Raw genomic sequence first — 26,948 nt, forward strand, 5'->3', positions numbered from 1 at the left:
GAGACGGTCTTCATACACAGCTCATAAGACGGGTCCAGTCTTGTCCCGTTAGCAACCACTACATTTAAATACACTTTGCTTTCAGGGTGAATGCAGAAAAGAAAAAAAGTATTTCTAAACGGAAGTAAAACAGGGTCTGTATAGACTCTCAACCCTTATCCAGACTCATTCCATGTGTGTATAGCTGCAGACAAGAACATACATCCTATAAATATCCTGTGTCATATTATAGAGGACACCTGGATTTAAACGAGATCTGCAGTCAAATGCTCTACCACTGAGCTATACCCCCTACACTTGCAGAACATAATCTCACATGTATTAATGAAGACGAATATCAAAAGCCCTGCATGAAGAACCAACATTACAAACACCATTCACTACCATCAAACGAGAAGGCAACATACTGTTTGAAGAACCTCATTTTACTCATAACAGCATGTATTCGTAGGGGGCACCTGGATTTGAAGCAGAGACCTCTTGATCTGCTGTAAAACGCACCACCACTGAGCTACACTCTGTTCGATTGCAATAGAAACATTCTCATTAAATAATGAAGGCAGAGCTGGAAACCCTGCCACTTCTAAGAAATCACATTGGTGCAATCTTGACCAAAAATAAATTGCAACCAGCAGATTGAAGACATACATGGAAAAAACATCCTCTATCACTTTTAGTGTGAAACTGAATTTGAAGCAGAGACCTCTTGATCTGCAGTTAAATTCTTTACCATTGAGCTAAACAATGCTCGTAAACATATCCTAATTAAGACGAACATCAAAAGACACGTGATGGAATTACATCACAAAAACCATCCACTTCCATTGAAGATAAAGCAATTCACAATTTGAAGAAGCACATTCTACTCATTACAGCATGTTTCCATAGGTGGCACCTGGAATTGAAGCATAGACCTCTTGCTCTGCAGTAAAATGCTGTATGAATGAGCTATTTACTCTGTTCAATTGCAAATGAAACATTCTCATTATATAACAAAGGCAGAACTGGAAACCCTCCTTTATCTAAGGAATCACTATGGTGCAATTTTGATCAACAATAATAAGCAACCCGCAGATTGCAGATATACATTGAACAAACACCCTGTTTCTCTTTTAAGGGGAACCTGGTTTTGGACCAGTGACCACTTGATCTGTTGTGAAATACTCTACCATTGAGCTATAGTGCATTGAATTGTAAAATAAAGATTGTCATTAAATAACAAAGGCAGAGCTGGAAACCCTGCCATATCTAAGGTATGACTTTGGTGCAATCTTGACCAAGAATAAAATGTAAACCACAGATTGAAGATACACATTGAACAAACACCCTAATTCTCTTGTAGGTGGCACCTGGATTTGAACCTGAGACCTCTTGATCTTTAGTCAAATGCTCCACCACTGAGCTATACCCCCTCCACTTGTAAAACACAATCTCACATGAATTAATGAAGACGAATATCAAAAGCCCTGCGTGAAGCACCAACATTACTAATGCAATTCACTACCATCAAACGAGAAGGCAACATACTGTTTGAAGAACCTCATTTTACTCATAACAGCATGTATTCGTAGGGGGCACTTGGATTTGAATCAGAGACCTCTTGATCTGCTGTAAAACGCGCCACCACTGAGCTACACTCTGTTCGATTGCAATAGAAACATTCTCATTAGATAACGAAGGCAGAGCTGGAAACCCTCCCACATCTAAGAAATCACATTGGTGCAATCTTGACCAAAAATAAATTGCAACCAGCAGATTGAAGACATACATGGAAAAAACATCTTGTATCACTTTTAGTGTGAACCTGAATTTGAAGCAGAGACCTCTTGATCTGCAGTTAAATTCTCTACCATTGAGCTAAACAATGCTCGTAAACATATCCTAATTAAGACGAACATCAAAAGACATGTGATGGAATTACATCACAAAAACCATCCACTTCCATTGAAGATAAAGCAATTCACAATTTGAAGAAGCACATTCTACTCATTACAGCATGTTTCCATAGGTGGCACCTGGAATTGAAGCATAGACCTCTTGCTCTGCAGTAAAATGCTGTATGAATGAGCTATTTACTCTGTTCAATTGCAAATGAAACATTTTCATTATATAACAAAGGCAGAACTGGAAACCCTCCTTTATCTAAGGAATCACTATGGTGCAATTTTGATCAACAATAATAAGCAACCCGCAGATTGCAGATATACATTGAACAAACACCCTGTTTCTCTTTTAAGGGGCACCTGGTTTTGGACCAGTGACCACTTGATCTGTTGTGAAATACACTACCATTGAGCTATAGTGCATTGAATTGTAAAATAAAAATTGTCATTCAATAACAAAGGCTGAGCTGGAAACCCTGCCATATCTAAGGAATGACTTTGGTGCAATCTTGACCAAGAATAAAAGGTAACCAACAGATTGAAGATACACACTGAACAAACACCCAATTTCTCTTGTAGAGGGCACCTGGATTTGAACCAGAGACCTCTTGCTCTGCAGAAAAATGATGTATGAATGAGATATTCACTCTGTTCAATTGCACATGAAACATTCTCATTATATAACAAAAGCAGAACTGGAAACCCTCCTTTATCTAAGGAATCACTATGGTGCAATTTTGATCAACAATAATAGGCAACCCGCAAATTGCAGATATACATTGAACAAACACCCTGTTTCTCATTTAAGGGGCACTTGGTTTTGGACCAGTGACCTCTTGATCTGTTGTGAAATACTCTAGCATTGAGCTATAGTGCATTGAATTGTAAAATAAAGATTGTCATTAAATTACAAAGGCAGAGCTGGAGACCCTGCCATATCTAAGGAATGACTTTGGTGCAATCTTGACCAAGAATAAAATGTAAGCAACAGATTGAAGATACACATTGAACAAACACCCTAATTGTCTTGTAGGGGGCACCTGGATTTGAAGCAGAGACCTCTTGATCTGCAGTCAAATGCTCTACCACTGAGCTATACCCCCTGCACTTGTAGAATGCAATCTCACATGTATTAATGAAGACGAATATCAAAAGCCCTGCGTGAGGAACCTACATTATGAACGCCATTCACTACCATCAAACGAAAAGGCAACTTACTGTTTAAAGAACCTCATTTTACTCATAACAGCATGTTTTCGTAGGGGGCTCCTGGATTTGAAGCAGAGACCTCTTGATCTGCAGTAAAACGCGCCACCACTGAGCTACACTCTGTTCGATTGCAATAGAAACATTCTCATTAGATAACGAAGGCAGAGCTGGAAACCCTCCCACATCTAAGAAATCACATTGGTGCAATCTTGACCAAAAATAAATTGCAACCAGCAGATTGAAGACATACATGGAAAAAACATCTTGTATCACTTTTAGTGTGAACCTGAATTTGAAGCAGAGACCTCTTGATCTGCAGTTAAATTCTCTACCATTGAGCTAAACAATGCTCGTAAACATATCCTAATTAAGACGAACATCAAAAGACACGTGATGGAATTACATCACAAAAACCATCCACTTCCATTGAAGATAAAGCAATTCACAATTTGAAGAAGCACATTCTACTCATTACAGCATGTTTCCATAGGTGGCACCTGGAATTGAAGCATAGACCTCTTGCTCTGCAGTAAAATGCTGTATGAATGAGCTATTTACTCTGTTCAATTGCAAATGAAACATTTTCATTATATAACAAAGGCAGAACTGGAAACCCTCCTTTATCTAAGGAATCACTATGGTGCAATTTTGATCAACAATAATAAGCAACCCGCAGATTGCAGATATACATTGAACAAACACCCTGTTTCTCTTTTAAGGGGCACCTGGTTTTGGACCAGTGACCACTTGATCTGTTGTGAAATACACTACCATTGAGCTATAGTGCATTGAATTGTAAAATAAAGATTGTCATTCAATAACAAAGGCTGAGCTGGAAACCCTGCCATATCTAAGGAATGACTTTGGTGCAATCTTGACCAAGAATAAAAGGTAACCAACAGATTGAAGATACACACTGAACAAACACCCAATTTCTCTTGTAGAGGGCACCTGGATTTGAACCAGAGACCTCTTGCTCTGCAGAAAAATTATGAATGAATGAGATATTCACTCGGTTCAATTGCAAATGAACCATTCTCATTATATAACAAATGCAGAACTGGAAACCCTCCTTTATCTAAGGAATCACTATGGCGCAATTTTGATCAACAATAATAGGCAACCCGCAGATTGCAGATATACATTGAACAAACACCCTGTTTCACATTTAAGGGGCACTTGGTTTTGGACCAGTGACCTCTTGATCTGCAGTGAAATACTCTAGCATTGAGCTATAGTGCATTGAATTGTAAAATAAAGATTGTCATTAAATTACAAAGGCAGAGCTGGAGACCCTGCCATATCTAAGGAATGACTATGGTGCAATCTTGACCAAGAATAAAATGTAAGCAACAAATTGAAGATACAAATTGAACAAACACCCTAATTCTCTTGTAGGGGGCACCTGGATTTGAACCAGAGACCTCTTGATCTGCAGTCAAATGCTCTACCACTGAGCTATACCCCCTCCACTTGTAGAACACAATCTCACATGTATTAATGAAGACGAATATCAAAAGCCCTGCGTGAGGAACCAACATTATGAACGTCATTCACTACCATCAAACGAAAAGGCAACTTACTGTTTAAAGAACCTCATTTTACTCATAACAGCATGTTTTCGTAGGGGGCTCCTGGATTTGAAGCAGAGACCTCTTGATCTGCAGTAAAACGCGCCACCACTGAGCTACACTCTGTTCGATTGCAATAGAAACATTCTCATTAGATAACGAAGGCAGAGCTGGAAACCCTCCCACATCTAAGAAATCACATTGGTGCAATCTTGACCAAAAATAAATTGCAAACAGCAGATTGAAGACATACATGGAAAAAACATCTTGTATCACTTTTAGTGTGAACCTGAATTTGAAGCAGAGACCTCTTGATCTGCAGTTAAATTCTCTACCATTGAGCTAAACAATGCTCGTAAACATATCCTAATTAAGACGAACATCAAAAGACACGTGATGGAATTACATCACAAAAACCATCCACTTCCATTGAAGATAAAGCAATTCACAATTTGAAGAAGCACATTCTACTCATTACAGCATGTTTCCATAGGTGGCACCTGGAATTGAAGCATAGACCTCTTGCTCTGCAGTAAAATGCTGTATGAATGAGCTTTTTACTCTGTTCCATTACAAATGAAACATTTTCATTATATAACAAAGGCAGAACTGGAAACCCTCCTTTATCTAAGGAATCACTATGGTGCAATTTTGATCAACAATAATAAGGAACCCGCAGATTGCAGATATACATTGAACAAACACCCTGTTTCTCTTTTAAGGGGCACCTGGTTTTGGACCAGTGACCACTTGATCTGTTGTGAAATACTCCACCATTGAGCTATAGTGCATTGAATTGTAAAATAAAGATTGTCATTCAATAACAAAGGCTGAGCTGGAAACCCTGCCATATCTAAGGAATGACTTTGGTGCAATCTTGACCAAGAATAAAAGGTAACCAACAGATTGAAGATACACATTGAACAAACACCCAATTTCTCTTGTAGAGGGCACCTGGATTTGAACTAGAGACCTCTTGCTCTGCAGAAAAATGATGTATGAATGAGATATTCACTCGGTTCAATTGCAAATGAACCATTCTCATTATATAACAAAAGCAGAACTGGAAACCCTCCTTTATCTAAGGAATCACTATGGTGCAATTTTGATCAACAATAATAGGCAACCCGCAGATTGCAGATATACATTGAACAAACACCCTGTTTCTCATTTAAGGGGCACTTGGTTTTGGACCAGTGACCTCTTGATCTGCAGTGAAATACTCTAGCATTGAGCTATAGTGCATTGAATTGTAAAATAAAGATTGTCATTAAATTACAAAGGCAGAGCTGGAGACCCTGCCATATCTAAGGAATGACTATGGTGCAATCTTGACCAAGAATAAAATGTAAGCAACAAATTGAAGATACAAATTGAACAAACACCCTAATTCTCTTGTAGGGGGCACCTGGATTTGAACCAGAGACCTCTTGATCTGCAGTCAAATGCTCTACCACTGAGCTATACCCCCTCCACTTGTAGAACACAATCTCACATGTATTAATGAAGACGAATATCAAAAGCCCTGCGTGAGGAACCAACATTATGAACGTCATTCACTACCATCAAACGAAAAGGCAACTTACTGTTTAAAGAACCTCATTTTACTCATAACAGCATGTTTTCGTAGGGGGCTCCTGGATTTGAAGCAGAGACCTCTTGATCTGCAGTAAAACGCGCCACCACTGAGCTACACTCTGTTCGATTGCAATAGAAACATTCTCATTAGATAACGAAGGCAGAGCTGGAAACCCTCCCACATCTAAGAAATCACATTGGTGCAATCTTGACCAAAAATAAATTGCAAACAGCAGATTGAAGACATACATGGAAAAAACATCTTGTATCACTTTTAGTGTGAACCTGAATTTGAAGCAGAGACCTCTTGATCTGCAGTTAAATTCTCTACCATTGAGCTAAACAATGCTCGTAAACATATCCTAATTAAGACGAACATCAAAAGACACGTGATGGAATTACATCACAAAAACCATCCACTTCCATTGAAGATAAAGCAATTCACAATTTGAAGAAGCACATTCTACTCATTACAGCATGTTTCCATAGGTGGCACCTGGAATTGAAGCATAGACCTCTTGCTCTGCAGTAAAATGCTGTATGAATGAGCTTTTTACTCTGTTCCATTTCAAATGAAACATTTTCATTATATAACAAAGGCAGAACTGGAAACCCTCCTTTATCTAAGGAATCACTATGGTGCAATTTTGATCAACAATAATAAGGAACCCGCAGATTGCAGATATACATTGAACAAACACCCTGTTTCTCTTTTAAGGGGCACCTGGTTTTGGACCAGTGACCACTTGATCTGTTGTGAAATACTCCACCATTGAGCTATAGTGCATTGAATTGTAAAATAAAGATTGTCATTCAATAACAAAGGCTGAGCTGGAAACCCTGCCATATCTAAGGAATGACTTTGGTGCAATCTTGACCAAGAATAAAAGGTAACCAACAGATTGAAGATACACATTGAACAAACACCCAATTTCTCTTGTAGAGGGCACCTGGATTTGAACTAGAGACCTCTTGCTCTGCAGAAAAATGATGTATGAATGAGATATTCACTCGGTTCAATTGCAAATGAAACATTCTCATTATATAACAAAAGCAGAACTGGAAACCCTCCTTTATCTAAGGAATCACTATGGTGCAATTTTGATCAACAATAATAGGCAACCCGCAGATTGCAGATATACATTGAACAAACACCCTGTTTCTCATTTAAGGGGCACTTGGTTTTGGACCAGTGACCTCTTGATCTGCAGTGAAATACTCTAGCATTGAGCTATAGTGCATTGAATTGTAAAATAAAGATTGTCATTAAATTACAAAGGCAGAGCTGGAGACCCTGCCATATCTAAGGAATGACTATGGTGCAATCTTGACCAAGAATAAAATGTAAGCAACAAATTGAAGATACAAATTGAACAAACACCCTAATTCTCTTGTAGGGGGCACCTGGATTTGAACCAGAGACCTCTTGATCTGCAGTCAAATGCTCTACCACTGAGCTATACCCCCTCCACTTGTAGAACACAATCTCACATGTATTAATGAAGACGAATATCAAAAGCCCTGCGTGAGGAACCGACATTATGAACGTCATTCACTACCATCAAACGAAAAGGCAACTTACTGTTTAAAGAACCTCATTTTACTCATAACAGCATGTTTTCGTAGGGGGCTCCTGGATTTGAAGCAGAGACCTCTTGATCTGCAGTAAAACGCGCCACCACTGAGCTACACTCTGTTCGATTGCAATAGAAACATTCTCATTAGATAACGAATGCAGAGCTGGAAACCCTCCCACATCTAAGAAATCACATTGGTGCAATCTTGACCAAAAATAAATTGCAACCAGCAGATTGAAGACATACATGGAAAAAACATCTTGTATCACTTTTAGTGTGAACCTGAATTTGAAGCAGAGACCTCTTGATCTGCAGTTAAATTCTCTACCATTGAGCTAAACAATGCTCGTAAACATATCCTAATTAAGACGAACATCAAAAGACACGTGATGGAATTACATCACAAAAACCATCCACTTCCATTGAAGATAAAGCAATTCACAATTTGAAGAAGCACATTCTACTCATTACAGCATGTTTCCATAGGTGGCACCTGGAATTGAAGCATAGACCTCTTGCTCTGCAGTAAAATGCTGTATGAATGAGCTTTTTACTCTGTTCAATTGCAAATGAAACATTTTCATTATATAACAAAGGCAGAACTGGAAACCCTCCTTTATCTAAGGATTCACGATGGTGCAATTTTGATCAACAATAATAAGCAACCCGCAGATTGCAGATATACATTGAACAAATACCCTGTTTCTCTTTTAAGGGGCACCTGGTTTTGGACCAGTGACCACTTGATCTGTTGTGAAATACTCTACCATTGAGCTATAGTGCATTGAATTGTAAAATAAAGATTGTCATTCAATAACAAAGACTGAGCTGGAAACCCTGCCATATCTAAGGAATGACTTTGGTGCAATCTGGACCAAGAATAAAAGGTAACCAACAGATTGAAGATACACATTGAACAAACACCCAATTTCTCTTGTAGAGGGCACCTGGATTTGAACCAGAGACCTCCTGCTCTGCAGAAAAATGATGAATGAATGAGATATTCACTCTGTTCAATTGCAAATGAAACATTCTCATTATATAACAAAAGCAGAACTGGAAACCCTCCTTTATCTAAGGAATCACTATGGTGCAATTTTGATCAACAATAATAGGCAACCCGCAGATTGCAGATATACATTGAACAAACACCCTGTTTCTCATTTAAGGGGCACTTGGCTTTGGACCAGTGACTTCTTGATCTGCAGTGAAATACTCTAGCATTGAGCTATAGTGCATTGAATTGTAAAATAAAGATTGTCATAAAATTACAAAGGCAGAGCTGGAGACCCTGCCATATCTAAGGAATGACATTGGTGCAATATTGACCAAGAATAAAATGTAAGCAACAAATTGAAGATACAAATTGAACAAACACCCTAATTCTCTTGTAGGGGGCACCTGGATTTGAACCAGAGACCTCTTGATCTGCAGTCAAATGCTCTACCACTGAGCTATACCCCCTCCACTTGTAGAACACAATCTCACATGTATTAATGAAGACGAATATCAAAAGCCCTGCGTGAGGAACCAACATTATGAACGTCATTCACTACCATCAAACGAAAAGGCAACTTACTGTTTAAAGAACCTCATTTTACTCATAACAGCATGTTTTCGTAGGGGGCTCCTGGATTTGAAGCAGAGACCTCTTGATCTGCAGTAAAACGCGCCACCACTGAGCTACACTCTGTTCGATTGCAATAGAAACATTCTCATTAGATAACGAAGGCAGAGCTGGAAACCCTCCCACATCTAAGAAATCACATTGGTGCAATCTTGACCAAAAATAAATTGCAAACAGCAGATTGAAGACATACATGGAAAAAACATCTTGTATCACTTTTAGTGTGAACCTGAATTTGAAGCAGAGACCTCTTGATCTGCAGTTAAATTCTCTACCATTGAGCTAAACAATGCTCGTAAACATATCCTAATTAAGACGAACATCAAAAGACACGTGATGGAATTACATCACAAAAACCATCCACTTCCATTGAAGATAAAGCAATTCACAATTTGAAGAAGCACATTCTACTCATTACAGCATGTTTCCATAGGTGGCACCTGGAATTGAAGCATAGACCTCTTGCTCTGCAGTAAAATGCTGTATGAATGAGCTTTTTACTCTGTTCCATTGCAAATGAAACATTTTCATTATATAACAAAGGCAGAACTGGAAACCCTCCTTTATCTAAGGAATCACTATGGTGCAATTTTGATCAACAATAATAAGGAACCCGCAGATTGCAGATATACATTGAACAAACACCCTGTTTCTCTTTTAAGGGGCACCTGGTTTTGGACCAGTGACCACTTGATCTGTTGTGAAAAACTCCACCATTGAGCTATAGTGCATTGAATTGTAAAATAAAGATTGTCATTCAATAACAAAGGCTGAGCTGGAAACCCTGCCATATCTAAGGAATGACTTTGGTGGAATCTTGAACAAGAATAAAAGGTAAGCAACAGACAGAAGAAACACATTGAACAAACACCCTAATTCTCTTGTAGGGGGCACCTGGATTTGAACCAGAGACCTCTTGATCTGCAGTCAAATGCTCTACCACTGAGCTATACCCCCTCCACTTGTAGAACACAAGCTCACATGTATTAATGAAGATGAATATCAAAAGCCCTGCGTGAGGAACCAATATTATGAACGCCATTCACTACCATCAAACGAAAAGGCAACTTACTGTTTAAAGAACCTCATTTTACTCATAACAGCATGTTTTCGTAGGGGGCTCCTGGATTTGAAGCAGAGACCTCTTGATCTGCAGTAAAACGCGCCACCACTGAGCTACACTCTGTTCGATTGCAATAGAAACATTCTCATTAGATAACGAAGGCAGAGCTGGAAACCCTCCCACATCTAAGAAATCACATTGGTGCAATCTTGACCAAAAATAAATTGCAACCACCAGATTGAAGACATACATGGAAAAAACATCTTGTATCACTTTTAGTGTGAACCTGAATTTGAAGCAGAGACCTCTTGATCTGCAGTTAAATTCTCTACCATTGAGCTAAACAATGCTCGTAAACATATCCTAATTAAGACGAACATCAAAAGACACGTGATGGAATTACATCACAAAAACCATCCACTTCCATTGAAGATAAAGCAATTCACAATTTGAAGAAGCACATTCTACTCATTACAGCATGTTTCCATAGGTGGCACCTGGAATTGAAGCATAGACCTCTTGCTCTGCAGTAAAATGCTGTATGAATGAGCTATTTACTCTGTTCCATGGCAAATGAAACATTTTCATTATATAACATAGGCAGAACTGGAAACCCTCCTTTATCTAAGGAATCACTATGGTGCAATTTTGATCAACAATAATAAGGAACCCGCAGATTGCAGATATACATTGAACAAACACCCTGTTTCTCTTTTAAGGGGCACCTGGTTTTGGACCAGTGACCACTTGATCTGTTGTGAAATACTCCACCATTGAGCTATAGTGCATTTAATTGTAAAATAAAGATTGTCATTCAATAACAACGGCTGAGCTGGAAACCCTGCCATATCTAAGGAATGACTTTGGTGCAATCTGGACCAAGAATAAAAGGTAACCAACAGATTGAAGATACACATTGAACAAACACCCAATTTCTCTTGTAGAGGGCACCTGGATTTGAACCAGAGACCTCTTGCTCTGCAGAAAAATGATGTATGAATGAGATATTCACTCTGTTCAATTGCAAATGAAACATTGTCATTATATAACAAAAGCAGAACTGGAAACCCTCCTTTATCTAAGGAATCACTATGGTGCAATTTTGATCAACAATAATAAGGAACCCACAGATTGCAGATATACATTGAACAAACACCCTGTTTCTCTTTTAAGGGGCACCTGGTTTTGGACCAGTGACCACTTGATCTGTTGTGAAATACTCCACCATTGAGCTATAGTGCATTGAATTGTAAAATAAAGATTGTCATTCAATAACAAAGGCTGAGCTGGAAACCCTGCCATATCTAAGGAATGACTTTGGTGCAATCTTGACCAAGAATAAAATGTAAGCAACAGATTGAAGATACACATTGAACAAACACCCTAATTCTCTTGTAGGGGGCACCTGGATTTGAACCAGAGACCTCTTGATCTGCAGTCAAATGCTCTACCACTGAGCTATACCCTCTCCACTTGTAGAAAACACGCTCACATGTATTAATGAAGATGAATATCAAAAGCCCTGCGTGAGGAACCAACATTATGAACGCCATTCACTACCATCAAACGAAAAGGCAACTTACTGTTTAAAAAACCTGATTTTACTCATAACAGCATGTTTTCGTAGGGGGCTCCTGGATTTGAAGCAGAGACCTCTTGATCTGCAGTAAAACGCGCCACCACTGAGCTACACTCTGTTCGATTGCAATAGAAACATTCTCATTAGATAACGAAGGCAGAGCTGGAAACCCTCCCACATCTAAGAAATCACATTGGTGCAATCTTGACCAAAAATAAATTGCAACCAGCAGATTGAAGACATACATGGAAAAAACATCTTGTATCACTTTTAGTGTGAATCTGAATTTGAAGCAGAGACCTCTTGATCTGCAGTTAAATTCTCTACCATTGAGCTAACAATGCTCGTAAACATATCCTAATTAAGACGAACATCAAAAGACACGTGATGGAATTACATCACACAAACCATCCACTTCCATTAAAGATAAAGCAATTCACAATTTGAAGAAGCACATTCTACTCATTACAGCATGTTTCCATAGGTGGCACCTGGAATTGAAGCATAGACCTCTTGCTCTGCAGTAAAATGCTGTATGAATGAGCTATTTACTCTGTTCAATTGCAAATGAAACATTTTCATTATATAACAAAGGCAGAACTGGAAACCTCCCCTTATCTAAGGAATCACTATGGTGCAATTTTGATCAACAATAATAAGGAACCCGCAGATTGCAGATATACATTGAACAAACACCCTGTTTCTCTTTTAAGGGGCACCTGGTTTTGGACCAGTGACCACTTGATCTGTTGTGAAATACTCCACCATTGAGCTATAGTGCATTGAATTGTAAAATAAAGATTGTCATTCAATAACAAAGGCTGAGCTGGAAACCCTGCCATATCTAAGGAATGACTTTGGTGCAATGTTGACCAAGAATAAAAGGTAACCAACAGATTGAAGATACACATTGAACAAACACCCAATTTCTCTTGTAGAGGGCACCTGGATTTGAACCAGAGACCTCTTGCTCTGCAGAAAAATGATGTATGAATGAGATATTCACTCTGTTCAATTGCAAATGAAACATTCTCATTATATAACAAAAGCAGAACTGGAAACCCTCCTTTATCTAAGGAATCACTATGCTGCAATTTTGATCAACAATGATAAGGAACCCGCAGATTGCAGATATACATTGAACAAACACCCTGTTTCTCTTTTAAGGGGCACTTGGTTTTGGACCAGTGACCACTTGATCTGTTGTGAAATACTCCACCATTGAGCTATAGTGCATTGAATTGTAAAATAAAGATTGTCATAAAATTACAAAGGCAGAGCTGGAGACCCTGCCATATCTAAGGAATGACTTTGGTGCAATCTTGACCAAGAATAAATTGTAAGCAACAGATTGAAGATACACATTGAACAAACACCCTAATTCTCTTGTAGTGGGCAACTGGATTTGAACCAGAGACCTCATGATCTGCAGTCAAATGCTCTACCACTGAGCTATACCCTCTCCACTTGTAGAACACACGCTCACATGTATTAATGAAGATGAATATCAAAAGCCCTGCGTGAGGAACCAACATTATGAACGCCATTCACTACCATCAAACGAAAAGGCAACTTACTGTTTAAAGAACCTCATTTTACTCATAACAGCATGTTTTCGTAGGGGGCTCCTGGATTTGAAGCAGAGACCTCTTGATCTGCAGTAAAACGCGCCACCACTGAGCTACACTCTGTTCGATTGCAATAGAAACATTCTCATTAGATAACGAAGGCAGTGCTGGAAACCCTCCCACATCTAAGAAATCACATTGGTGCAATCTTGACCAAAAATAAATTGCAACCAGCAGATTGAAGACATACATGGAAAAAACATCTTGTATCACTTTTAGTGTGAATCTGAATTTGAAGCAGAGACCTCTTGATCTGCAGTTAAATTCTCTACCATTGAGCTAACAATGCTCGTAAACATATCCTAATTAAGACGAACATCAAAAGACACGTGATGGAATTACATCACAAAAACCATCCACTTCCATTGAAGATAAAGCAATTCACAATTTGAAGAAGCACATTCTACTCATTACAGCATGTTTCCATAGGTGGCACCTGGAATTGAAGCATAGACCTCTTGCTCTGCAGTAAAATGCTGTATGAATGAGCTATTTACTCTGTTCAATTGCAAATGAAACATTTTCATTATATAACAAAGGCAGAACTGGAAACCCTCCTTTATCTAAGGAATCACTATGGTGCAATTTTGATCAACAATAATAAGGAACCCGCAGATTGCAGATATACATTGAACAAACACCCTGTTTCTCTTTTAAGGGGCACCTGGTTTTGGACCAGTGACCACTTGATCTGTTGTGAAATACTCCACCATTGAGCTATAGTGCATTGAATTGTAAAATAAAGATTGTCATTCAATAACAAAGGCTGAGCTGGAAACCCTGCCATATCTAAGGAATGACTTTGGTGCAATCTTGACCAAGAATAAAAGGTAACCAACAGATTGAAGATACACATTGAACAAACACCCAATTTCTCTTGTAGAGGGCACCTGGATTTGAACCAGAGACCTCTTGCTCTGCAGAAAAATGATGTATGAATGAGATATTCACTCTGTTCAATTGCAAATGAAACATTCTCATTATATAACAAAAGCAGAACTGGAAACCCTCCTTTATCTAAGGAATCACTATGGTGCAATTTTGATCAACAATGATAAGGAACCCGCAGATTGCAGATATACATTGAACAAACACCCTGTTTCTCATTTAAGGGGCACTTGGTTTTGGACCAGTGACCTCTTGATCTGCAGTGAAATACTCTAGCATTGAGCTATAGTGCATTGAATTGTAAAATAAAGATTGTCATAAAATTACAAAGGCAGAGCTGGAGACCCTGCCATATCTAAGGAATGACTTTGGTGCAATCTTGACCAAGAATAAATTGTAAGCAACAGATTGAAGATACACATTGAACAAACACCCTGATTCTCTTGTAGAGGGCACCTGGATTTGAACCAGAGACCTCTTGATCTGCAGTCAAATGCTCTACCACTGAGCTATACCCCCTCCACTTGTAGAACACAAGCTCACATGTATTAATGAAGATGAATATCAAAAGCCCTGCTTGAGGAACCTGCATTATGAACGCCATTCACTACCATCAAACGAAAAGGCAACTTACTGTTTAAAGAACCTCATTTTACTCATAACAGCATGTTTTCGTAGAGGGCTCCTGGATTTGAAGCAGAGACCTCTTGATCTGCAGTAAAACGCGCCACCACTGAGCTACACTCTGTTCGATTGCAATAGAAACATTCTCATTAGATAACGAAGGCAGAGCTGGAAACCCTCCCACATCTAAGAAATCACATTGGTGCAATCTTGACCAAAAATAAATTGCAACCAGCAGATTGAAGACATACATGGAAAAAACATCTTGTATCACTTTTAGTGTGAACCTGAATTTGAAGCAGAGACCTCTTGATCTGCAGTTAAATTCTCTACCATTGAGCTAAACAATGCTCGTAAACATATCCTAATTAAGACGAACATCAAAAGACACGTGATGGAATTACATCACAAAAACCATCCACTTCCATTGAAGATAAAGCAATTCACAATTTGAAGAAGCACATTCTACTCATTACAGCATGTTTACATAGGTGGCACCTGGAATTGAAGCATAGACCTCTTGCTCTGCAGTAAAATGCTGTATGAATGAGCTATTTACTCTGTTCAATTGCAAATGAAACATTTTCATTATATAACAAAGGCAGAACTGGAAACCCTCCTTTATCTAAGGATTCACGATGGTGCAATTTTGATCAACAATAATAAGCAACCCGCAGATTGCAGATATACATTGAACAAACACCCTGTTTCTCATGTAAGGGGCACTTGGTTTTGGACCATTGACCACTTGATCTGTTGTGAAATACTCTACCATTGAGCTATAGTGCATTGAATTGTAAAATAAAGATTGTCATTCAATAACAAAGACTGAGCTGGAAACCCTGCCATATCTAAGGAATGACTTTGGAGCAATCTTGACCAAGAATAAAAGGTAACCAACAGATTGAAGATACACACTGAACAAACACCCAGTTTCTCTTGTAGAGGGCACCTGGATTTGAACCAGAGACCTCTTGCTCTGCAGAAAAATGATGAATGAATGAGATATTCACTCTGTTCAATTGCAAATGAAACATTCTCATTATATAACAAAAGCAGAACTGGAAACCCTCCTTTATCTAAGGAATCACTATGGTGCAATTTTGATCAATAATAATAGGCAACCCGCATATTGCAGATATACATTGAACAAACACCCTGTTTCTCTTTTAAGGGGCACCTGGTTTTGGACCAGTGACCACTTGATCTGTTGTGAAATACTCCACCATTGAGCTATAGTGCATTTAATTGTAATATAAAGATTGTCATTCAATAACAAAGGCTGAGCTGGAAACCCTGCCATATCTAAGGAATGACTTTGGTGCAATCTTGACCAAGAATAAAATGTAAGCAACAGATTGAAGATACACATTGAACAAACACCCAATTTCCTTGTAGAGGGCACCTGGATTTGAACCAGAGACCTCTTGCTCTGTAGAAAAATGATGTATGAATGAGATATTCACTCTGTTCAATTGCAAATGAAACATTCTCATTATATAACAAAAGCAGAACTGGAAACCCTCCTTTATCTAAGGAATCACTATGGTGCAATTTAGATCAACAATAATAGGCAACCCGCAGATTGCAGATATAAATTGAACAAACACCCTGTTTCTCATTTAAGGGGCACTTGGTTTTGGACCAGTGACCTCTTGATCTGCAGTGAAATACTCTAGCATTGAGCTATAGTGCATTAAATTGTAAAATAAAGATTGTCATAAAATTACAAAGGCAGAGCTGGAGACCCTGCCATATTTAAGGAATGACTTTGGTGCAATCTTGACCAAGAATAAAAGGTAAGCAACAGATTGAAGAAACACATTGAACAAACACCCTAATTCTTTTGTAGGGGGCAACTGGATTTGAACCAGAGACCTCTTGATCTGCAGTCAAATGCTCTACCACTGAGCTATACCCCCTCCACTTGTAGAGCACAAGCTCACATGTATTAATGAAGATGAATATCAAAAGCCCTGCGTGAGGAATCAACATTATGAACGCCATTCACTACCATCAAACGAAAAGGCAACTTACTGTTTAAAGAACCTCATTTTACTCATAACAGCATGTTTTCGTAGGGGGCTCCTGGATTTGAAGCAGAGACCTCTTGATCTGCAGTAAAACGCGCCACCACTGAGCTACACTCTGTTCGATTGCAATAGAAACATTCTCATTAGATAACGAAGGCAGAGCTGGAAACCCTCCCACATCTAAGAAATCACATTGGTGCAATCTTGACCAAAAATAAATTGCAACCAGCAGATTGAAGACATACATGGAAAAAACATCTTGTATCACTTTTAGTGTGAACCTGAATTTGAAGCAGAGACCTCTTGATCTGCAGTTAAATTCTCTATCATTGAGCTAAACAATGCTCGTAAACATATCCTAATTAAGACGAACATCAAAAGACACGTGATGGAATTACATCACAAAAACCATCCACTTCCATTGAAGATGAAGCAATTCACAATTTGAAGAAGCACATTCTACTCATTACAGCATGTTTCCATAGGTGGCACCTGGAATTGAAGCATAGACCTCTTGCTCTGCAGTAAAATGCTGTATGAATGCGCTATTTACTCTGTTCAATTGCAAATGAAACATTTTCATTATATAACATAGGCAGAACTGGAAACCCTCCTTTATCTAAGGAATCACTATGGTGCAATTTTGATCAACAATAATAAGGAACCCGCAGATTGCAGATATACATTGAACAAACACCCTGTTTCTCTTTTAAGGGGCACTTGGTTTTGGACCAGTGACCACTTGATCTGTTGTGAAATACTCCACCATTGATCTATAGTGCATTGAATTGTAAAATAAAGATTGTCATTAAATAACAAAGGCAGAGCTGGAGACCCTGCCATATCTAAGGAATGACTTTGGTGCAATCTTGACCAAGAATAAAATGTAAGCAACAGATTGAAGATACACATTGAACAAACACCCAATTTCCTTGTAGAGGGCACCTGGATTTGAACCAGAGACCTCTTGCTCTGTAGAAAAATGATGTATGAATGAGATATTCACTCTGTTCAATTGCAAATGAAACATTCTCATTATATAACAAAAGCAGAACTGGAAACCCTCCTTTATCTAAGGAATCACTATGGTGCAATTTTGATCAACAATAATAGGCAACCCGCAGATTGCAGATATAAATTGAACAAACACCCTGTTTCTCATTTAAGGGGCACTTGGTTTTGGACCAGTGACCTCTTGATCTGCAGTGAAATACTCTAGCATTGAGCTATAGTGCATTGAATTGTAAAATAAAGATTGTCATAAAATTACAAAGACAGAGCTGGAGACCCTGCCATATTTAAGGAATGACTTTGGTGCAATCTTGACCAAGAATAAAAGGTAAGCAACAGATTGAAGAAACACATTGAACAAACACCCTAATTCTTTTGTAGGGGGCAACTGGATTTGAACCAGAGACCTCTTGATCTGCAGTCAAATGCTCTACCACTGAGCTATACCCCCTCCACTTGTAGAGCACAAGCTCACATGTATTAATGAAGATGAATATCAAAAGCCCTGCGTGAGGAATCAACATTATGAACGCCATTCACTACCATCAAACGAAAAGGCAACTTACTGTTTAAAGAACCTCATTTTACTCATAACAGCATGTTTTCGTAGGGGGCTCCTGGATTTGAAGCAGAGACCTCTTGATCTGCAGTAAAACGCGCCACCACTGAGCTACACTCTGTTCGATTGCAATAGAAACATTCTCATTAGATAACGAAGGCAGAGCTGGAAACCCTCCCACATCTAAGAAATCACATTGGTGCAATCTTGACCAAAAATAAATTGCAACCAGCAGATTGAAGACATACATGGAAAAAACATCTTGTATCACTTTTAGTGTGAACCTGAATTTGAAGCAGAGACCTCTTGATCTGCAGTTAAATTCTCTATCATTGAGCTAAACAATGCTCGTAAACATATCCTAATTAAGACGAACATCAAAAGACACGTGATGGAATTACATCACAAAAACCATCCACTTCCATTGAAGATAAAGCAATTCACAATTTGAAGAAGCACATTCTACTCATTACAGCATGTTTCCATAGGTGGCACCTGGAATTGAAGCATAGACCTCTTGCTCTGCAGTAAAATGCTGTATGAATGCGCTATTTACTCTGTTCAATTGCAAATGAAACATTTTCATTATATAACATAGGCAGAACTGGAAACCCTCCTTTATCTAAGGAATCACTATGGTGCAATTTTGATCAACAATAATAAGGAACCCGCAGATTGCAGATATACATTGAACAAACACCCTGTTTCTCTTTTAAGGGGCACTTGGTTTTGGACCAGTGACCACTTGATCTGTTGTGAAATACTCCACCATTGAGCTATAGTGCATTGAATTGTAAAATAAAGATTGTCATTAAATAACAAAGGCAGAGCTGGAGACCCTGCCATATCTAAGGAATGACTTTGGTGCAATCTTGAACAAGAATAAAAGGTAAGCAACAGACTGAAGAAACACATTGAACAAACACCCTAATTCTCTTGTAGGGGGCACCTGGATTTGAACCAGAGACCTCTTGATCTGCAGTCAAATGCTCTACCACTGAGCTATACCCCCTCCACTTGTAGAACACAAGCTCACATGTATTAATGAAGATGAATATCAAAAGCCCTGCGTGAGGAACCAATATTATGAACGCCATTCACTACCATCAAACGAAAAGGCAACTTACTGTTTAAAGAACCTCATTTTACTCATAACAGCATGTTTTCGTAGGGGGCTCCTGGATTTGAAGCAGAGACCTCTTGATCTGCAGTAAAACGTGCCACCACTGAGCTACACTCTGTTCGATTGCAATAGAAACATTCTCATTAGATAACGAAGGCAGAGCTGGAAACCCTCCCACATCTAAGAAATCACATTGGTGCAATCTTGACCAAAAATAAATTGCAACCACCAGATTGAAGACATACATGGAAAAAACATATTGTATCACTTTTAGTGTGAACCTGAATTTGAAGCAGAGACCTCTTGATCTGCAGTTAAATTCTCTACCATTGAGCTAAACAATGCTCGTAAACATATCCTAATTAAGACGAACATCAAAAGACACGTGATGGAATTACATCACAAAAACCATCCACTTCCATTGAAGATGAAGCAATTCACAATTTGAAGAAGCACATTCTACTCATTACAGCATGTTTCCATAGGTGGCACCTGGAATTGAAGCATAGACCTCTTGCTCTGCAGTAAAATGCTGTATGAATGAGCTATTTACTCTGTTCCATTGCAAATGAAACATTTTCATTATATAACATAAGCAGAACTGGAAACCCTCCTTTATCTAAGGAATCACTATGGTGCAATTTTGATCAACAATAATAAGGAACCCGCAGATTGCAGATATACATTGAACAAACACCCTGTTTCTCTTTTAAGGGGCACCTGGTTTTGGACCAGTGACCACTTGATCTGTTGTGAAATACTCCACCATTGAGCTATAGTGCATTTAATTGTAAAATAAAGATTGTCATTCAATAACAACGGCTGAGCTGGAAACCCTGCCATATCTAAGGAATGACTTTGGTGCAATCTGGACCAAGAATAAAAGGTAACCAACAGATTGAAGATACACATTGAACAAACACCCAATTTCTCTTGTAGAGGGCACCTGGATTTGAACCAGAGACCTCTTGCTCTGCAGAAAAATGATGTATGAATGAGATATTCACTCTGTTCAATTGCAAATGAAACATTCTCATTATATAACAAAAGCAGAACTGGAAACCCTCCTTTATCTAAGGAATCACTATGGTGCAATTTTGATCAACAATAATAGGCAACCCGCAGATTGCAGATATACATTGAACAAACACCCTGTTTCTCTTTTAAGGGGCACCTGGTTTTGGACCAGTGACCACTTGATCTGTTGTGAAATACTCCACCATTGAGCTATAGTGCATTTAATTGTAATATAAAGATTGTCATTCAATAACAAAGGCTGAGCTGGAAACCCTGCCATATCTAAGGAATGACTTTGGTGCAATCTTGACCAAGAATAAAATGTAAGCAACAGATTAAAGATACACATTGAACAAACACCCAATTTCCTTGTAGAGGGCACCTGGATTTGAACCAGAGACCTCTTGCTCTGTAGAAAAATGATGTATGAATGAGATATTCACTCTGTTCAATTGCAAATGAAACATTCTCATTATATAACAAAAGCAGAACTGGAAACCCTCCTTTATCTAAGGAATCACTATGGTGCAATTTTGATCAACAATAATAGGCAACCCGCAGATTGCAGATATAAATTGAACAAACACCCTGTTTCTCTTTTAAGGGGCACCTGGTTTTGGACCAGTGACCACTTGATCTGTTGTGAAATACTCCACCATTGAGCTATAGTGCATTTAATTGTAAAATAAAGATTGTCATTCAATAACAACGGCTGAGCTGGAAACCCTGCCATATCTAAGGAATGACTTTGGTGCAATCTGGACCAAGAATAAAAGGTAACCAACAGATTGAAGATACACATTGAACAAACACCCAATTTCTCTTGTAGAGGGCACCTGGATTTGAACCAGAGACCTCTTGCTCTGCAGAAAAATGATGTATGAATGAGATATTCACTCTGTTCAATTGCAAATGAAACATTCTCATTATATAACAAAAGCAGAACTGGAAACCCTCCTTTATCTAAGGAATCACTATGGTGCAATTTTGATCAACAATAATAGGCAACCCGCAGATTGCAGATATACATTGAACAAACACCCTGTTTCTCTTTTAAGGGGCACCTGGTTTTGGACCAGTGACCACTTGATCTGTTGTGAAATACTCCACCATTGAGCTATAGTGCATTTAATTGTAATATAAAGATTGTCATTCAATAACAAAGGCTGAGCTGGAAACCCTGCCATATCTAAGGAATGACTTTGGTGCAATCTTGACCAAGAATAAAATGTAAGCAACAGATTAAAGATACACATTGAACAAACACCCAATTTCCTTGTAGAGGGCACCTGGATTTGAACCAGAGACCTCTTGCTCTGTAGAAAAATGATGTATGAATGAGATATTCACTCTGTTCAATTGCAAATGAAACATTCTCATTATATAACAAAAGCAGAACTGGAAACCCTCCTTTATCTAAGGAATCACTATGGTGCAATTTTGATCAACAATAATAGGCAACCCGCAGATTGCAGATATAAATTGAACAAACACCCTGTTTCTCTTTTAAGGGGCACCTGGTTTTGGACCAGTGACCACTTGATCTGTTGTGAAATACTCCACCATTGAGCTATAGTGCATTGAATTGTAAAATAAAGATTGTCATTCAATAACAAAGGCTGAGCTGGAAACCCTGCCATATCTAAGGAATGACTTTGGTGCAATCTTGACCAAGAATAAAATGTAAGCAACAGATTGAAGATACACATTGAACAAACACCCTAATTCTCTTGTAGGGGGCACCTGGATTTGAACCAGAGACCTCTTGATCTGCAGTCAAATGCTCTACCACTGAGCTATACCCCCTCCATTTGAAGAACACAAGCTCACATGTATTAATGAAGATGAATATCAAAAGCCCTGCGTGAGGAACCAACATTATGAACGCCATTCACTACCATCAAACGAAAAGGCAACTTACTGTTTAAAGAACCTCATTTTACTCATAACAGCATGTTTTCGTAGGGGGCTCCTGGATTTGAAGCAGAGACCTCTTGATCTGCAGTAAAACGCGCCACCACTGAGCTACACTCTGTTCGATTGCAATAGAAACATTCTCATTAGATAACGAAGGCAGAGCTGGAAACCCTCCCACATCTAAGAAATCACATTGGTGCAATCTTGACCAAAAATAAATTGCAACCAGCAGATTGAAGACATACATGGAAAAAACATCTTGTATCACTTTTAGTGTGAACCTGAATTTGAAGCAGAGACCTCTTGATCTGCAGTTAAATTCTCTACCATTGAGCTAAACAATGCTCGTAAACATATCCTAATTAAGACGAACATCAAAAGACACGTGATGGAATTACATCACAAAAACCATCCACTTCCATTGAAGATAAAGCAATTCACAATTTGAAGAAGCACATTCTACTCATTACAGCATGTTTCCATAGGTGGCACCTGGAATTGAAGCAGAGACCTCTTGCTCTGCAGTAAAATGCTGTATGAATGAGCTATTTACTCTGTTCAATTGCAAATGAAACATTTTCATTATATAACAAAGGCAGAACTGGAAACCCTCCTTTATCTAAGGAATCACTATGGTGCAATTTTGATCAACAATAATAAGGAACCCGCAGATTGCAGATATACATTGAACAAACACCCTGTTTCTCTTTTAAGGGGCACCTGGTTTTGGACCAGTGACCACTTGATCTGTTGTGAAATACTCCACCATTGAGCTATAGTGCATTGAATTGTAAAATAAAGATTGTCATAAAATTACAAAGGCAGAGCTGGAGACCCTGCCATATCTAAGGAATGACTTTGGTGCAATCTTGACCAAGAATAAATTGTAAGCAACAGATTGAAGATACACATTGAACAAACACCCTAATTCTCTTGTAGTGGGCAACTGGATTTGAACCAGAGACCTCTTGATCTGCAGTCAAATGCTCTACCACTGAGCTATACCCTCTCCACTTGTACAACACACGCTCACATGTATTAATGAAGATGAATATCAAAAGCCCTGCGTGAGGAACCAACATTATGAACGCCATTCACTACCATCAAACGAAAAGGCAACTTACTGTTTAAAGAACCTCATTTTACTCATAACAGCATGTTTTCGTAGGGGGCTCCTGGATTTGAAGCAGAGACCTCTTGATCTGCAGTAAAACGCGCCACCACTGAGCTACACTCTGTTCGATTGCAATAGAAACATTCTCATTAGATAACGAAGGCAGAGCTGGAAACCCTCCCACATCTAAGAAATCACATTGGTGCAATCTTGACCAAAAATAAATTGCAACCAGCAGATTGAAGACATACATGGAAAAAACATCTTGTATCACTTTTAGTGTGAATCTGAATTTGAAGCAGAGACCTCTTGATCTGCAGTTAAATTCTCTACCATTGAGCTAACAATGCTCGTAAACATATCCTAATTAAGACGAACATCAAAAGACACGTGATGGAATTACATCACAAAAACCATCCACTTCCATTGAAGATAAAGCAATTCACAATTTGAAGAAGCACATTCTACTCATTACAGCATGTTTCCATAGGTGGCACCTGGAATTGAAGCATAGACCTCTTGCTCTGCAGTAAAATGCTGTATGAATGAGCTATTTACTCTGTTCAATTGCAAATGAAACATTTTCATTATATAACAAAGGCAGAACTGGAAACCTCCCCTTATCTAAGGAATCACTATGGTGCAATTTTGATCAACAATAATAAGGAACCCGCAGATTGCAGATATACATTGAACAAACACCCTGTTTCTCTTTTAAGGGGCACCTGGTTTTGGACCAGTGACCACTTGATCTGTTGTGAAATACTCCACCATTGAGCTATAGTGCATTGAATTGTAAAATAAAGATTGTCATTCAATAACAAAGGCTGAGCTGGAAACCCTGCCATATCTAAGGAATGACTTTGGTGCAATCTTGACCAAGAATAAAAGGTAACCAACAGATTGAAGATACACATTGAACAAACACCCAATTTCTCTTGTAGAGGGCACCTGGATTTGAACCAGAGACCTCTTGCTCTGCAGAAAAATGATGTATGAATGAGATATTTACTCTGTTCAATTGCAAATGAAACATTTTCATTATATAACAAAGGCAGAACTGGAAACCCCCCCTTATCTAAGGAATCACTATGGTGCAATTTTGATCAACAATAATAAGGAACCCGCAGATTGCAGATATACATTGAACAAACACCCTGTTTCTCTTTTAAGGGGCACCTGGTTTTGGACCAGTGACCACTTGATCTGTTGTGAAATACTCCACCATTGAGCTATAGTGCATTGAATTGTAAAATAAAGATTGTCATTCAATAACAAAGGCTGAGCTGGAAACCCTGCCATATCTAAGGAATGACTTTGGTGCAATCTTGACCAAGAATAAAAGGTAACCAACAGATTGAAGATACACATTGAACAAACACCCAATTTCTCTTGTAGAGGGCACCTGGATTTGAACCAGAGACCTCTTGCTCTGCAGAAAAATGATGTATGAATGAGATATTCACTCTGTTCAATTGCAAATGAAACATTCTCATTATATAACAAAAGCAGAACTGGAAACCCTCCTTTATCTAAGGAATCACTATGGTGCAATTTTGATCAACAATAATAGGCAACCCGCAGATTGCAGATATACATTGAACAAACACCCTGTTTCTCTTCTAAGGGGCACCTGGTTTTGGACCAGTGACCACTTGATCTGTTGTGAAATACTCCACCATTGAGCTATAGTGCATTGAATTGAATAATAAAGATTGTCATTAAATAACAAAGGCAGAGCTGGAAACCCTGCCATATCTAAGGAATGACTTTGGTGCAATCTTGACCAAGAATAAAATGTAAGCAACAGATTGAAGAAACACATTGAACAAACACCCTAATTCTCTTGTAGGGGGCACCTGGATTTGAACCAGAGACCTCTTGATCTGCAGTCAAATGCTCTACCACTGAGCTATACCCCCTCCACTTATAGAACACAAGCTCACATGTATTAATGAAGATGAATATCAAAAGCCCTGCGTGAGGAACCAACATTATGAACGCCATTCACTACCATCAAACGAAAAGGCAACTTACTGTGTAAAGAACCTCATTTTACTCATAATAGCATGTTTTCGTAGGGGGCTCCTGGATTTGAAGCAGAGACCTCTTGATCTGCAGTAAAACGCGCCACCACTGAGCTACACTCTGTTCGATTGCAATAGAAACATTCTCATTAGATAACGAAGGCAGAGCTGGAAACCCTCCCACATCTAAGAAATCACATTGGTGCAATCTTGACCAAAAATAAATTGCAACCAGCAGATTGAAGACATACATGGAAAAAACATCTTGTATCACTTTTAGTGTGAACCTGAATTTGAAGCAGAGACCTCTTGATCTGCAGTTAAATTCTCTACCATTGAGCTAAACAATGCTCGTAAACATATCCTAATTAAGACGAACATCAAAAGACACGTGATGGAATTACATCACAAAAACCATCCACTTCCATTGAAGATGAAGCAATTCACAATTTGAAGAAGCACATTCTACTCATTACAGCATGTTTCCATAGGTGGCACCTGGAATTGAAGCATAGACCTCTTGCTCTGCAGTAAAATGCTGTATGAATGAGCTATTTACTCTGTTCAATTGCAAATGAAACATTTTCATTATATAACAAAGGCAGAACTGGAAACCCTCCTTTATCTAAGGAATCACTATGGTGCAATTTTGATCAACAATAATAAGGAACCCGCAGATTGCAGATATACATTGAACAAACACCCTGTTTCTCTTTTAAGGGGCACCTGGTTTTGGACCAGTGACCACTTGATCTGTTGTGAAATACTCCACCATTGAGCTATAGCGCATTTAATTGTAAAATAAAGATTGTCATAAAATTACAAAGGCAGAGCTGGAGACCCTGCCATATCTAAGGAATGACTTTGGTGCAATCTTGACCAAGAATAAAAGGTAAGCAACAGATTGAAGAAACACATTG

General features: G+C 38.6%; 14 non-coding genes across 14 annotated transcripts; all 14 read right to left on the minus strand.

Annotated features, from left to right (window-relative positions):
- Positions 1 to 2,914: 2,914 nt before the first annotated feature.
- On the minus strand, positions 2,915 to 2,986 carry trnac-gca (transfer RNA cysteine (anticodon GCA)). The gene has a single exon. It is a non-coding gene; the product is annotated as a tRNA-Cys (tRNA).
- Positions 2,987 to 4,488: 1,502 nt separating this feature from the next.
- Positions 4,489 to 4,560, minus strand: trnac-gca (transfer RNA cysteine (anticodon GCA)). The gene has a single exon. It is a non-coding gene; the product is annotated as a tRNA-Cys (tRNA).
- Positions 4,561 to 6,062: 1,502 nt separating this feature from the next.
- Positions 6,063 to 6,134, minus strand: trnac-gca (transfer RNA cysteine (anticodon GCA)). The gene has a single exon. It is a non-coding gene; the product is annotated as a tRNA-Cys (tRNA).
- A 1,502-nt stretch (positions 6,135 to 7,636) lies between these two features.
- Positions 7,637 to 7,708, minus strand: trnac-gca (transfer RNA cysteine (anticodon GCA)). The gene has a single exon. It is a non-coding gene; the product is annotated as a tRNA-Cys (tRNA).
- Positions 7,709 to 9,210: 1,502 nt separating this feature from the next.
- On the minus strand, positions 9,211 to 9,282 carry trnac-gca (transfer RNA cysteine (anticodon GCA)). The gene has a single exon. It is a non-coding gene; the product is annotated as a tRNA-Cys (tRNA).
- A 1,048-nt stretch (positions 9,283 to 10,330) lies between these two features.
- trnac-gca (transfer RNA cysteine (anticodon GCA)) lies at positions 10,331 to 10,402 on the minus strand. Its single transcript has one exon. It is a non-coding gene; the product is annotated as a tRNA-Cys (tRNA).
- A 1,502-nt stretch (positions 10,403 to 11,904) lies between these two features.
- Positions 11,905 to 11,976, minus strand: trnac-gca (transfer RNA cysteine (anticodon GCA)). Its single transcript has one exon. It is a non-coding gene; the product is annotated as a tRNA-Cys (tRNA).
- A 3,074-nt stretch (positions 11,977 to 15,050) lies between these two features.
- On the minus strand, positions 15,051 to 15,122 carry trnac-gca (transfer RNA cysteine (anticodon GCA)). Its single transcript has one exon. It is a non-coding gene; the product is annotated as a tRNA-Cys (tRNA).
- A 1,955-nt stretch (positions 15,123 to 17,077) lies between these two features.
- On the minus strand, positions 17,078 to 17,149 carry trnac-gca (transfer RNA cysteine (anticodon GCA)). Its single transcript has one exon. It is a non-coding gene; the product is annotated as a tRNA-Cys (tRNA).
- Positions 17,150 to 18,650: 1,501 nt separating this feature from the next.
- trnac-gca (transfer RNA cysteine (anticodon GCA)) lies at positions 18,651 to 18,722 on the minus strand. The gene has a single exon. It is a non-coding gene; the product is annotated as a tRNA-Cys (tRNA).
- Positions 18,723 to 19,770: 1,048 nt separating this feature from the next.
- On the minus strand, positions 19,771 to 19,842 carry trnac-gca (transfer RNA cysteine (anticodon GCA)). Its single transcript has one exon. It is a non-coding gene; the product is annotated as a tRNA-Cys (tRNA).
- Positions 19,843 to 22,704: 2,862 nt separating this feature from the next.
- On the minus strand, positions 22,705 to 22,776 carry trnac-gca (transfer RNA cysteine (anticodon GCA)). Its single transcript has one exon. It is a non-coding gene; the product is annotated as a tRNA-Cys (tRNA).
- A 1,048-nt stretch (positions 22,777 to 23,824) lies between these two features.
- trnac-gca (transfer RNA cysteine (anticodon GCA)) lies at positions 23,825 to 23,896 on the minus strand. The gene has a single exon. It is a non-coding gene; the product is annotated as a tRNA-Cys (tRNA).
- A 1,955-nt stretch (positions 23,897 to 25,851) lies between these two features.
- On the minus strand, positions 25,852 to 25,923 carry trnac-gca (transfer RNA cysteine (anticodon GCA)). Its single transcript has one exon. It is a non-coding gene; the product is annotated as a tRNA-Cys (tRNA).
- Between the last annotated feature and the right edge of the window lie 1,025 nt (positions 25,924 to 26,948).

The sequence above is a fragment of the Amia ocellicauda genome, chromosome 21, assembly GCF_036373705.1.
Source record: "Amia ocellicauda isolate fAmiCal2 chromosome 21, fAmiCal2.hap1, whole genome shotgun sequence".
Taxonomy (NCBI): Eukaryota; Metazoa; Chordata; class Actinopteri; order Amiiformes; family Amiidae; genus Amia; species Amia ocellicauda.